This window comes from Sminthopsis crassicaudata, chromosome 4 (genome assembly GCF_048593235.1).
Source record: "Sminthopsis crassicaudata isolate SCR6 chromosome 4, ASM4859323v1, whole genome shotgun sequence".
In the NCBI taxonomy this organism is placed as follows: Eukaryota; Metazoa; Chordata; class Mammalia; order Dasyuromorphia; family Dasyuridae; genus Sminthopsis; species Sminthopsis crassicaudata.
Window position 1 is genome coordinate 358,334,609 of NC_133620.1, and position 12,729 is coordinate 358,347,337.

Sequence of the window (12,729 nt, forward strand, 5' to 3'; positions counted from 1 at the left end):
TTGTATATCCTCAGTGTTCTGAAGTTCATTATGTTATAGATTTCTGCTCACAAGTAGCATCCCATTTTCATTATTTTCACCTCTCAACTCTTTATTCAGCTTTTGTTTATATCCAGGTTTTGATATTGATACCATGCCCTGCCCCTTTTAATTACATGGTTTGAGGAATATTTCTTCTATCTTTCCTATTTGCAGACACTAAACTTCAACTCACCATTCAGAAACTACTTTGGTATCCTCAGGTCATACACATTCCATATATTTCTAAGGAGCACTTACTTCTATTTTCACAGAGTGACATTAACTTAGTTCCTTCTTGTAGAAATTTTTATCTTATATCAAATGCTAAGATTGAGTAATATGTGACTGTGAATGAATTATTCCAAAAATCGAGACTGTTTTAGGGCTGGATGCTGTAGCTGTTTTAGGAGTGGATATGTAATTTCAATGATTTCATTCACATAGGGAATTCATGGATGAGAATAGATAATGTTTATAGAATGATTCAGATTCATATTTTGCTATAAGCTTTTCAAAATATTTTATAAATATTCACTGATTATCTCCTCATCACAACCCTCCAAGGTAAATACTATTGTTATCATTATTTTATAACTAAAGAAGTTTGAGACAGGCACAAATGACTTGTCTGGGACACCCATCTATTAAACACTTAAAACTGTGTTTAAATTCAGAGTTTCTGGATTTCGGGCCCAGTACTCTATCCATCATAGCACAAGTTCTGCTGAATGATTTAAAGTTGAACAAATCATGGAATATGGACAAATGGAGTTTACTAAGTTGAAGCAGTGATAAACATTGCTAACAATATTTGTGATTAACAGTTCACTATGTTAGTAAAAAATAATATCACTAGCAATATTTGCCTCAACAGGAAAAAGATGATTGCTTGTCACTTCATGATGCATTATTAGACAGCAATAGACAGGTAGCTATCTCCCAGCACAACTTTAAGATCTCTGTCACTGATGGGCATTTTTACCAGAATTTAATGCTTTACTGCATCAGTGCCATAGCTAGCTTCTCCTTGAGGTTTATTATCACTTCACAACCCTCTGTTGACTACACAACTTTTTTTCTTTCTTACTCAATTCTCTCAGAGCCTTTCAGAATATAAGAAAATCTTCTTATAATTGTTTTATGTGTGTTTTAATTTCATTTCTCCACTGAGATTGTGAACTTTCAGAGTGTAAATATTCTTTCTTTTCTGTGTAATATCCTGTTGCATTATGTTGTATTCTATCATATGACATCAAATCATGCTGTTTTCTTCTATTATGTCATGTTTTGTCATGTGACATTATATCATATTGTACTTATTATATTTTTCTTATTATTTTCTTATATTCTATTATAAGATTCTTTATTATTTATATTATACTATATTATATCATGTCATATTTTTTCACATTGCATCATATCATTTCATGATCTCTTATAACATTTTACCATGAGAACACCAAACAATTATTCACATTTTCTTCCCTTAAAAGAAATTACTTAAATTATTGCTTGTTTGTAGTAGAATCAAAACTTTAAAACTGATGCTAATTGGCCTATAGTACTGTAGTAGATATCATCTTTTTTTCTGATAGTGCAGGCTGATTAGTGGCCAATATGGCTTTATAGATCCCTCATTCAAGACAGCCCCAAATAAGTATTTGCAAAGCTCATTGATGACATATACAGTTCAGTTAAAAACAAATTGTTGAACATTTATTAAATACTAAACCATATAAAAGACACTGACATAGGTGAGAGGTATCATAGATAAAAATTTAAAAGTCCCTGCCCTTAACAAATGTATAACCTATAAGAAAAATGCAGCTTACACAGATTAAATTAATTCACAGTTATTTCAAGAGACTGACAACTTGACTGACATCAAGAGAGAATTCATGAAACATGTAGCAGTTAAGCTAAATCAAGTAATATAAGCCTTCTAATAGGTAAAGATGAGAAACTGAGATCATTCTGATCTTGTAAAGAGGTATAATAATTAGAATTGAATTGTATCTTTCCAGGAACAGTAAGCCTAAGTGTTTGACTTGAACATAGTATATGATGGACAATGTGAAATAAGTCTGGGAATATAGACTGGAGGCATATTGTAAAAGTCCTTAAGTGGTCCAGATCAAATGGAATGAATGAAACCTGTCACAAGAATAACATGAATTCACTAAAATAGCTTCACTTAAACATCAACAAGACACCTCTGGGGATGTGCCTTCTTGTAAAGCAATCTTCAAAGTGAATCATATGGGACAGAGCTTAATAAAAGAAAAAATCCCCCCAAAACTGATTGTACCAAAGTGATATATATTGCCTGAATTTTTTCTAGTGCATTAACTTTCCTTTTTGCTATTGCTTTGAGAATGGTGAGTTCCTAAGTGCTTGCTACCATAATTCTTCAAAAGCAAAAAGGAATATCAATCAATTAATACTTAACAACTTCATAAATTATGTATGATGGAATGAGCTTACTGTTAGAAGAGAAACATGGAGACTAATAGATCCGACTAGAGAATGCCCTAAAAAATCCACACACCTTGAATCTTGCCATACTGCCAGAATTGGGGACAGGTAATAGGTACAACCATTGCTAACCATTTTAAGGTCTTTTAAAAAATGTTGACTAGTTATATGTGTGGAAAGCCACTAGCAAGTATAATTAAAATTTCTTTAAGTATTATTAATTTATGACTGATCCTTAATTGGAATTTCTTTTTGGAGCTCAAGGAGGTTGTTAGAAAAATTACAGAATAGTATTAATGAGTTTCCACATCTTACTCAATTCTTGAATTATCTTTAATAACTTTTGCTGTTGAGATATTCCTATAGTTTATTCATGTGTTTTTCATGTTTAGATTAAATTCACCCTGTAATCATTGCTAATTATTCCTCAGAAATAGTCTACAAGTAGTTGTATTGAAGAGCAAATATAATACACAGTAGGTAAAATTACAATTAGTAATGAAAAAAACTTGAAAGGGCTTAGATATGGAGTTTGATAAGAATACAGATCTAGAAGTTCACATGTAAATTCAAGTTTACCTTTATCTTGAATATTTACCTCAAATCTGACAAACTAATAGATTTTTTTGGCTTTTTAAAATAAATGTTAAATATTTTTGCTCCTCCTCTCAGTCAAAAAGGTTTTTAAATTATTTGGATATGATAGACTCTAACATAATTTAGAATCCAGAGGTAGGGTAAATACAAACAAGAAAAATGCAAAGAAATAAATTGCCTCATAACTTACTTTTTTCTACAATTCATTTTCAACAATTTAACCTTATTTGAAAAAAAATCTCTAAACCTATTCATCAATAGAAAGAGATATGAAATAACTAGATTGAGTGTGAAACTTTAAAAGAGTAACACATCAAAAAAAAAAAAATCAAAGACCAAAATAGAAACTCTTAAAATAAAAAAGAGATAAATAAAATAGAAAACAAAATTAACTTAAAAACTAAACCTTGAAATTTGGAAAAAAAAAACAAATAAATCATTAGCTAGCTAACCGATTTTTTTAATAGAAAATCATCAATATAAAAATGAAGGAGAAATACATAATAAATAAAACCATTAGAAATTATTTTTAAAGTAATATACATGCATATTGCTTAAATATATTAATATATACATACATATTCCCAAGGAGTTGATGACTTTAAATAAATAGGCATGCAATTATGAAGTATTTATACTAACAGAATAAGAAATTGATCATGAAAATAATACAATGATAGAAAAGCTAATAGAATAAATACTAAATTCTCAAACAATAAGGCGACAACTTTTTAAGAGAAATGTATCAAATATTCAAAAAATTGTCTCCAATATTACAGAATTTATTAGAAAAATAGAGACCTAAAAATATCCTAACCAAAATTCAATCATAAAATAAATATGGTCCTTATAATAGAGTACGATTACTCATATTGTCACTATATATTAAACTACATATTAGCAAAAATTCTAAAGCAATATATCAAGGATTATACACTAAATTCAGGTTGGATTTACATATTGTTTGTAATATTAAGAAGAGTAAAGAATTTGATGAAATTACAATAACAATAAAATCATGTTTGAGATGTTAAACATCCTTCTCCTTCTCTCCATTCCCACTATCATTAGTATAGTCAGATCACTGTTACCACTCACATGGAAAATAGTCCAATCTTCTAATTTGTCATTTGAATTATTGAATGCAGTCTACTTCTTCTTAAATTTGTATGTCACACTAATGCCAAACTAATCTTAATGAACAAGCTTAGTCATATCATAGGATCCCAGAACTAGAAGAGAACTATAAGAGATCTCAGTGGCAATATAGTCCAACAATTTAATTTACAGATAAAAGAAAATGAAAATCAAAGAATTTAAACAAGTTTTCCAAAGCCACCAAGGTAACAAGTAGAGATCTATGATAAAGATAGTAGACTATATATAACTTACAGTTCTTTCTTGGGGCTGTTAAATAGTGCAATATATAAGAGTGTGGGCCTAGAATCAGGAAGACTCATTGTTTTATATTAAATACTTATCATTTCTCTGACCATGGATAAGTCATTTAATCTTGTTTGTCTCAATTCTTCAACCATAAAATGAACTGGAAAAGAAATGGCAAACTCCAGTATCCTTGCCAAGAAAACTTCAAGTGCAGTTGTGAAGAGTAAGACACAAACTAAAAATGACTGAACAACAATAGAAAACACAATCTCTTCCACTTCTACATTTTGATATTCAGATGGACTTATTATTGTATGTAGCAAAACTCATCCATCGTATATGTCATCACAACTATCTTCCTTTTTATCTCTCCTTTAGATACTGCCTTCCTCCATTAATCTCATTTACTTATTTATTTGTTTATTTGTTTATACATACATATATATATATATGTATGCATACACACACACACATATATATATATACACACACACCCATATCCCTAGCACTTAGTTAAGTGTCTTGTACAGAGTAAGAACTTAATAATCATCTATTTATCTATCTATCTATCTATCTATCCCAAGAGCAGAAGCTCAAGAATAGGTTTATTTTAGACTTTAATGGCTTATTCCACTTATATTTCTGAAAGGTGTATTTTCAATAATCCCTTTGTTAGATAGTAGATGTTATTGTTCCTCTTCGGAAGATTTATTTCCTCCTTGTATTCAAAAGTAAGACTTTTTGATTTCTTTTTTTTTTTTTTTTTTTTTTTTTTTTTTTCTGAGGCTGGGGTTAATTAAGTGTCTTGCCCAGGGTCACACAGCTAGGAAGTGTTACGTGTCAGAGATAAAATTTGAACTCTGGTCCTCCTGAATTCGGGGTTCGTGCTCTATCCACTGTACCACCTACTACCCCTGGCTTTTTGATTTCTCTTTGGAAATCCTACAATCTTACATTTATGCATTCAGCTATATCTGAAACTATATTACTTTCCAACTATTTCTGAGGAATTATTTTAAATAGTTATTCTTCCACCTGGACAACAGAAATGAAAAGATTTCCACTAAAGGCCTTTCCATTGAAGAATCATGGGATAAATGTTAAGCTCAGTCTTGAAAGCTATGGAAGGTTCTGCCAAGACGTAAAAAATCTAGAAGCTAGAACCACAGGCCTAATGATAAACAAAGCCAGTGTTCCCAATACCAACTTAGCTAACTTCAGATAAGATCATAAGTTTGCTTACAGGGCATTATCTGTTTTTTTTTTTTGTTTTTTGTTTTTTTGTTTTTTGTGTGTGTGTGTGTGTGTGTGTGTGGTTTTTTTTTTTGTTTTGTTTTGTTTTTATTTTTACATGAACAACTTGAAAATATCATCAGCTTTATAGCTTTTTCTATTACCCCCTCCTCTTCCAAATCCCCACATTTCAGTTTCTTTTGAAGTATTTGATGATTGTCTTCCAACATTAAAAATATAGGCTCTTTTAAGGCAAGGATTGTGTTTCTTTCTGCTTTAATTGGTATCCCTAGAGCTTAGTACATTATATGAAAAAAAAAATGCTCATCATTTGCTTACATGCCTAGTATGGTAATGTCTTATTATATTGATCAGAAATTAATAATTATTATACTTAATTATTATCATACTCTTTACATCTAACTTTATGTGACTAGAAAGTATTTAAACCCAAAATGTTGCCCTGATCTCAGTAACTCTTCAGTAATTCCAAAGTAGGCTACAAGTTAATGGGGTTCTCCCAGGTGTCAAGATATTGTTGTGTTGGGTCCCCTTGACCAACTGGGGATCATCCAAGCTTGTGTTTTGGGTTTCCTTGTATTTTGGCTTTAGTCATATTTCATTGATTGTTTATATTTCTTGATATCTATCTCAATCAAATTGTTCTCTCAACAAAATTGCTTAATTACATACTTGTGGTTCATGTGTGAATACCTTTGTCTAACTCCTATATAATGTAAACTTTTCAAAGTCTGGATAATAGGGAGCTACACATTTTTTTCCACCTCAATCTTCTCTATCAAGCCACCTTATAAATTTCTTTGCCAAACGATTTTAGATTTTGGGATTTATTCTCATGAATGACAGGACTGCATTGAAAATAATTTGGGATATGCCTTGGTAGAGGGGAGAGTTATGCTAATGAAATTATAGAACCTTGACAGCTTATAACAGCAAAAGAAATGAAAGCACAAAGGGTTATATGATCTGTCTAACCTTAACAAAACTGTAGCAAAGCTAATTCTGTACTTCATGACTTTATGGTGAGAGTTTAAGCTAATTAACTATAATATTTCCTTCAATTTGACAATATCTATTTCATCATTCTTTTCTTTTGACTGTCTAGTAAAGGTAGTTATCAGGAATGTTCCTAAGAGACTTACATAACAAGGGCATTCAATAGAGCATGCTCAGGTTTAGCCTTACTAGTTTCAGTTGAATGCATGGGAAGATTGGAGTATGTTTCTAGCCATGTATGACTAACTACTAAGAGGCTTGAAACTGATAAGATGAAGAATATTTTGAATAACTGCTGAGTTAGAGGAGCTGATAGCTCAGTGAATACACAAAATGTACTTGTCTACCCTTTTGATGATCTCTTCTTTCTAGCTGCAGATCCTAGGGCATCATTTTTCAGTTATACTGAATAGATAGGTAGGAGATAGGAGGTTAGCCCCACTTGAAACCAACAAAAACTGAGTTCAAAGCCTTGCTCTAGGTATATAATCCTGGGCAAATTATTTTACTAGGTCTACCTCAGTTTCACCCAATGTAAACTTGGATAATTAAAATAGCACCTAACTCACAAAACTGCTGTGAGGATCAAATCAAATAGGATTGGTAAAATGCTTAGCATTTACAAATGCACATAGTTTAATAAACTGTTATTCTTTCCCCTCCCAATGACCACAGCCTGGCTTTCATGAGGCTGTGAGCACACAATAATTAAAGTACATTCTTTTCTGCCTCGGAGAGCTTGAGCCTCAATTTGGGTTCCTTCTTTTGTTTTTTCTTTCCTGATGGAACAGCAATCTTGAGAATGATGTATGCAGAAGTTAATCCTTTACATTCCAAAAGGTTCAGAGGACTCAAGTGCAGCAGCAGGGGTGTCCACTGGAGAGCAGTTGGTTGCAGAAGCAGTAGATGCATGAATGATCAAATGTGAAAGTGGTTTAGCATGAAGTTCAGAGGAAAGGGGAGTTTTGCATAGAACTGAGATGAAAAGTAAAATACTTGACCAGTAATCCGGCAAACTGCTTCATGATCTAATGAATTCAGACTCATCCTTCCAGCAGATTATGCCAGTATTTGGTTGACACTAAATTCTGTTTTGTTGAAAATACTAGTGCAATGCATATATTTAACTTTTCTTTTGCATAAAGGAATAAATTATATGTCCTGTAACTGACCTATTATTATGGTCTTACACCTAATATTGTTCATAAAACACCAAAAAACTTTCCCTTGTTGCCCTTTCATATAGGTTCTAGACATAAGGCATTAATAAAATAATTCTCTAGGTTAATGGGTTAGAGGCCTTTATCTAATAAATGTCAAAAAAAAAAAGGGAAACTTTGTCTCCTAATTAAGGGTGGGGTCTCAAGACTGAACCAGGTCCAAGCATAATGCTGTATCCCAACATTTATGGGTCTAAAAATTATTCATGTCTGCTAGATCAAGATTCATAAAAGAGACTACAACATAGCATTTACACTCTTTCTGTTATTGTTTGCTTGAACTTTTGTTTTTCTTGCCAGGTTATTTTTACCTTCTTTCTAAATCCTATTTTTCTTGTGTAGCAAGACAACTGTATAAATATGTATACATATATTGTATTTAACATATACTTTAACATATTTAACATGTATGGGACTACCTGCCATCTATGGGGGAGTGGAGGGAAGGAGGGGAAAAGTTGGAACAGAAGTTTTTGCAAGGATCAATGTTGAAAAATTACTCATGCATATGTTTTGTCAATACAAAACTATAATAATAATAAAATTACCTAGCAAGGTAGGTAAGACCTAAAAAAATCATGAAAGAGTACTCTGATATTAATAAATAAGTGCAAATCAGTATAGGCAAAGTGATCCACTCCCTGCAGAGACAGAAAGAGTACCCATAGACAGAAATAGTTGGAGTGACTGATGGATCCATAAGAATAACTTTTGAATAGCAAAAACCCTTTACTAACCCCTATATACATTCTTATGGATTACAATTATTGTTAATATATTCAAGGGTGATTTGAATCCATTGACCTTAAACACTCATGTGTGTTTATATGTATACATGTGTGTACATATGTACACAGGTATGAATACATGCACCCATGTGCATGTGTGCACATGTGCACTATGTATGAGCATGGGTGTGCATTGTCTATGTATATGAATGCATTATACTGTACATTGTGTACATGTATAACATGTGCATATGTATGTATATATCAGTATATACCTATTATGTATGTGTGTGCATGTGTGTATGCATGAGGAGGGTGCCTTCTTCATACTGATTATAGAAACAATTAAGCCCTAAGTTTAGGTGCAATCCAGATCAGCCTACAGGACTGGCAGATGTGAGCAGCTCCTGGACATATTACTTTTGAAAAAGGCATATCCCAAAACAGAATTATAAATGAGGATTTAAGTGATTGTGTCACAGACACACATGTTGTTGCTGTATGATTTGTTTTAATATCATGATTATAGAATCATAGATTTAGAGCTGAGAGGGATCTTTTTTTTTTAATTTTTTATTATATATATATTTTTTATAATATTATCCCTTGTATTCATTTTTCCAAATTATCCCCCCCTCCCTCTATTCCCTCCCCCCGATGACAGGCAATCCCATACATATTACATGTGTTACAATATAGTCTAGGTACAATACATGTGTGTGAATATCATTTTCTTGTTGCACAATAAACATTAGAATCCGAAGGTACATGCAACCTGGGCAGACAGATATTAGTGCTAACAATTAACATTCACTTCCCAGTGTTTCTTCTCTGGGTGTAGCTACCTCTGTCCATCATTGATCAACTGGAAGTGAGTTGGATCTTCTTTATGTTGAAGATTTCCACTTCCATCAGGATACATCCTCATACAGTATTGTTGGTGAAGTGTACAGTGATCTTCTGGTTCTGCTCATTTCACTCAGCATCAGTTGATTTAAGTCTCTCCAGGCCTCTCTGTATTCCTCTAGCTGGTCATTTCTTACAGAGCAATAATATTCCATAACCTTCATATACCATAATTTACCCAACCATTCTCCAACTGAAGGACATCCATTCATCTTCCAGTTTCTAGCTACAGCAAAAAGAGCTGCCACAAACATTTTGGCACATATATGTCTCTTTCCGCTCTTTAGTATTTCTTTGGGATATAATCCCAGTAGTAGCGCTGCTGGGTCAAAGGGTATGCACAGTTTGATAACTTTTTGGGCATAATTCCAGATTGCTCTCCAGAATGGCTGGATTCTTTCGCAACTCCACCAGCAATGTATTAGTGTCCCAGTTTCTCCACATGCCCTCCAACATTCATCATTATTTGTTCCTGTCATCTTAGCCAATCTGACAGGTGTGTAGTGGTATCTCAGAGTTGTCTTAATTTGCATTTCTCTGATCAGTAGAGTTTTGCAACACTCTTTCATATGAGTGGATAGTTTCAATTTCTTCCTCTGAGAATTGTCTGTTCATATCTTTTGACCATTTATCAATTGGAGAATGGTTCGGTTTCTTATAAATTAGGGTCAGTTCTCTATATATTTTGGAAATGAGACCTTTGTCAGAACCTTTGTTTTTAAAAATATTTTCCCAATTTGTTACTTCCCTTCTAATCTTGTTTGCATTAATATTATTTGTACAGAAACTTTTTAGTTTGATGTAATCAAAATCTTCTATTTTGTGATCAATAATGATCTCTAGTTCTCCTCTGGTCATAAATTCCTTCCTCCTCCACAAGTCTGAGAGGTAGATTATCCTCTATTCCTCTAATCTATTTATTATCTCCCTCTTTATGCCTAAATCATGGACCCATTTTGATCTTATCTTGGTATATGGTGTTAAGTGTGGATCCATATCTAATTTCTGCCATACTAATTTCCAGTTTTCCCAACAGTTTTTTTCCGAATAATGAATTTTTATCCCTAATGTTGGTATCTTTGGGTTTGTCAAAGATTAGGTTGCTATTTATGTATCCTTTTTTGTCCTTTGTATCTAATCTGTTCCACTGATCTACCGGTCTATTTCTTAGCCAATACCAAATGGTTTTGGTGACTGCTGCTATAGAATATAGCTTTAGATCAGGTACACTTAGACCACCTTCCTCTGAGTTTTTTTTTTTCATTAGTTCCCTTGCAATTCTCGACCTTTTGTTGTTCCATATAAATTCTGTTGTTAATTTTTCTAGGTCATTAAAATATTTTCTTGGGAGTCTGATTGGTATAGCACTAAATAAATAGATTAGTTTGGGGAGTATTGTCATCTTTATTATATTCGCTCGGCCTATCCAAGAGCACTGAATGTCTTTTCAATTATTGAAATCTGATTTTATTTTTGTGGCAAGTGTTTTGTAATTTTTCTCATATAATTCCTGACTTTTCTTTGGTAGATAGATTCCCAAATACTTTATACTCTCAACATTTGTTTGGAATGGAATTTCTCTTTGTATCTCTTGCTGTTGCATTTTGTTAGTGATATATAAAAATGCCGAGGATTTATGTGGATTTATTTTGTATCCTGCCACTTTGCTGAAATTTTGAATTATTTCTAGTAGCTTTTTAGCAGAGTCTTTGGGGTTCTCTAAGTATACCATCATGTCATCTGCAAAAAGTGATAGTTTAATTTCCTCATTTCCTACTCTAATTCCTTGAATCTCTTTCTCGGCTCTTATTGCCAAGGCTAGCTTTTCTAGTACTATATTGAATAGTAATGGTGATAATGGGCAACCTTGTCTCACTCCTGATCTTACTGGGAAAGGTTGTAGTTTATTTCTATTGCATATTATGCTTACTGAAGGTCTTAAATATATGCTCCTGATTATTCTAAGGAATAGTCCATTTATTCCTATACTCTCAAGAGCTTTTAGTAGGAATGGATGTTGGATTTTGTCAAATGCTTTTTCTGCATCTATTGAGATGATCATATGGTTTTTATTAATTTGATTATTAATATGGTCAATTATATTAATAGTTTTCCTAATATTAAACCAGCCCTGCATTCCTGGTATAAATCCTACTTGATCATAGTGTATTATCCTGGAGATGATTTTCTGAAGTCTTTTTGCTAATATCTTATTTAAGATTTTAGCATCAATATTCATTAAGGAGATTGGTCTATAATTTTCTTTCTCAGTTTTCGATCTACCTGGTTTAGGTATCAGTACCATGTCTGTGTCATAAAAAGAGTTTGGCAGGACTCATTCATCCCCTATTTTTTCAAATAATTTATATAACATTGGGGCTAATTGCTCTTTAAATGTTTGGTAGAATTCACATGTGAATCCATCTGGCCCTGGGGATTTTTTCCTGGGGAGTTGATTAATAGCTTGTTCTATTTCTTTTTCTGAAATGGGACTATTTAAGCAATTTATCTCCTCCTCTGTTATTCTAGGGAGCCTATATTTTTGGAGGAAGTCATCCATTTAACTTAAGTTATCAAATTTATTGGCATAAACTTGGGCAAAGTAACTCATTATTTCTCTAATTTCCTCTTCATTGGTGGAAAGATCCCCCTTTTCATTTGTAAGACTATCAATTTGATTTTCCTCTTTCTTTTTTTTTTGATCAAATTTACCAAAGGTTTATCTATTTTATTGGCTTTTTCATAAAACCAACTCTTGGTTTTATTTATTAATTCAATAGTTTTTTTTACTTTCAATATTATTGATTTCTCCTTTTAATTTTTGTATTTCAAGTTTAGTTTTTGGTTGGGGGTTTTTAATTTGGTCTTTTTCTAGCCTTTTAAGTTGCAAGCCCAATTCGTTAATCTTCTCTTTCTCTATTTTCTTCAAATAAGCCTCTAAAGATATATAATTTCCCCTTATTACTGCTTTAGCTGCATCCCAAAGGTTTTGATATGATGTCTCATCATTGTCATTAACTTGGGTGAAATTGTTAATTGTTTCTATAATTTGCTCTTTCACCCAGTCATTCTTTAAGATGAGATTATTCAGTTTCCAATTACTTTTTGGTCTATTTACCCCTAACTTTTTACTGAATGTAGCTTTT